General features: G+C 34.3%; 1 protein-coding gene across 2 annotated transcripts in view; it reads right to left on the reverse strand.

The window, feature by feature from the left end:
* Window positions 1-2351, reverse strand: part of LOC109828858 (putative F-box protein At4g17565) — a 10734-nt gene extending 8383 nt beyond the window's left edge. The window contains exons 1-2 of one of the 2 annotated variants that reach the window (XM_020395828.1): window positions 2202-2351; window positions 2028-2117 (exon numbers count right to left, since the gene is read on the reverse strand). The gene's annotated coding sequence lies outside the window, so the exon portion shown is untranslated. The other variant, XM_020395829.1, reaches the window with a different exon arrangement.

Consider the following 2747-nt stretch of genomic DNA (forward strand, 5'->3'; position numbering starts at 1 on the left):
CCAAGCAAATTCTTACATATGTAACACAAATTATACCCTTTTGCATATAGCCCATTTTAATTTTCAAATAATGAACTGAAATGGACCAACTCATTTAAATTTAGCCTAGAAGCAACTAAAAATCCAAAGGCATAACTAATATTTACATATTTCATTGTTTTATAATATTAAATTTTTATTTTTTGGTAAATTGATACTAGTTGTGCGGCCCTTTAAGAAAAATTTCCTGGATCGGTCACTGAACTAGGGGGACTAATGTCAATATATTAGATGATTTAGGGGGCCTAATAGCAGTTACAATGATTTGGGGGAATAAAAAAACTAAAGATTTGAGGAACTAATATCAATAAAAAACCTATATGTTAATGATTAAAATCAGGATAAGATGGAATGACAAAAAAGATTCAACAAGTGCTGGAATCAAATGAGATCAAAATTTAGCACAACTACCTAGACTCAGCAAAAAGAATGGATAAGGTTACCTGATAATCAACACAATGTCGAAGACGAAGTCTAACAGTGCATATGCTCAGGGAGAAAATAAGTCCAATAAACACAGATAATGGAATGATGTTACAAGAAGAACACTAATTTTCCATATGATTTGTGGATAAATCTGTTGATTCATTTTCATGTAGAAGCTGATGCATGACAATTCTTTTATCAAAAGCTCACTAAGTAGTAAGTATACACTCAGTTTCCACAAGTATCTAGATTCTAAAGTTTCTGTATCAGGCACCAACAGCTATCATCTAGAAACATGTCCTTAATGCTTCAATCATAGTCGAGAAGAGTCGAATCAAGATAAACAACGCTAGATGCTCTTTTCGAGTCATATTCAGATGATGGCGATTGGATATGCACATAATCATCTGAACCACAAAATTGTTCAAAGTAAAGTTTGATGAAATTAAGTTTTACATGATATCATTTAGATCTTGAGCTAATAGATGACCAGGAGAAACTATTAATATTAGCCTCCAAAACTGAGAATATAGGTCTATCAAAGTAAATTGAGAGTATGGCGGCAGTCAATCATGTCTCCATCTTGAGCTAACTAAATACTAGGAAGATCCCATCTCACTGTTGCTGTGGTCAATTCAATGAAATGTGAAAACTTGGACAGTAGTTCGGGGGGTGTGATATAAGAAATAATTGGTATGTCCGATATAATTGACATGAAACCGTGTCAATTAACCAAAGAACCTAGTATGCATAACAAAAACCCCGGATGAAATAAATTAAGGTGAAAAGATAACCCTAGATAAAGTAATAAGAAACGCTAAAGGTCCTGACTCCTGATGATACTCAAAAAGTTTTAGTCACTTAATCCCGTTCCGTTTTGATGCACCTTCATCACAATTGATGGAATATAAAACAAAATTTTGGTAGTACTGCATGAAGAAAGATACTTTAAAAAAAAAAATACTGCCATGAACTTTCTTTGTTTCATGTAATGTAAGTCATGGTAGTTTTCTAAAAGAAGAAAAACACAACGTTAAGTCCGTGGTAGTTCTGTGTATATTAAAAAAAAATTCTTAAGCTAATCCAAAATTCGCACTAGCCTCTTGAAATCTAACATTAATATAAACTAAGGAAGACTCAAACCTGAATACTGAAAATAGCCTATGTGGATGATTATTCAAATCTTCACTAATCCCATCAATAAAAGCAACATATTCAGCAACATCCGTTTCCCAAGCCTATGACAATTTACATAAAATCGAGAATTTCAAATAACAAGTGAAAATACCAAATACAAGATCCCTAACTAAAACTAACCAACATAAGGCAATTTTAATCCCATCGTTAATGTTTTTTACCTACGTTACCGCACCAATCATATTTATCGAAGAAAATTATACTCAATAGAAGAGAATAGTCCACAATCTCAATTATTCACAAAAAGCCATCGACCAAAAGCCATCAATTGTCGCTATGAAGAACTAAACATTTCATAAACCAAATACTGACAAATTCAAGGCGAGGAACAGCAAAAGGGATGCAAAATAAAAGAAAAGACTCACCTTTTGACCATCAAATCTTGCCAACAGAGAAACAAGAGCTAGATTTCTCCCCTACAAAGAGGAGTACAAACTCAAGGCCACATAAAGTCCCTGCAAAATTGAGAAAAAAATCAAGTATGACCGTGCAAAATTAAAATATGAAAAGCAATGCAAAAAGTTAGAGAAAAATCCCACCTGGGCTCGGGAAGGAGGCGGAGTGGGCAAATGGGTCAAGAAACGGAGCAGCGTAAGGGGGAGGGCGATGGCGAAATTTGCAAAAACGTCCATTTCACGGTTGACCCCTGAGAGCGAAGGAGAGCAAGTGGGAAAGCGAGCGAGAGAATAATAAGGAACCAGAACAGCAGAGTCTCGTCCGTGGCCATGATTAACTAATAAATATTAAATAGAGAAATGGGCTCCACAGGCCAGAGTGGGGGTTTTGCTGGGTCTGTGTCTATGCTTGTCTTATGAATGAGGAATTGACTAACCTTTTGATGTTTGATTGATTAGCATAGGAAATTAATTTGGACCTATTCCGACAGCAAGTTCATCTTCTCCTTTTTTTTTTAATTTATATAAGAATAATCTAATTAGGTTATTTTATGTTCACATTTGATTTATTAATATACGATGATGATTGTGATTTGTCCAATTGTTATAGCTATTCTAGTGCTAATAAGAAATTTCCAATTAAGAGCAGATAAGTGTCTCATATTATGTGTAATCAAGTCAGCTCCTCAC

Source organism: Asparagus officinalis, chromosome 1, assembly GCF_001876935.1.
Source record: "Asparagus officinalis chromosome 1, Aspof.V1, whole genome shotgun sequence".
Taxonomy (NCBI): domain Eukaryota; kingdom Viridiplantae; phylum Streptophyta; class Magnoliopsida; order Asparagales; family Asparagaceae; genus Asparagus; species Asparagus officinalis.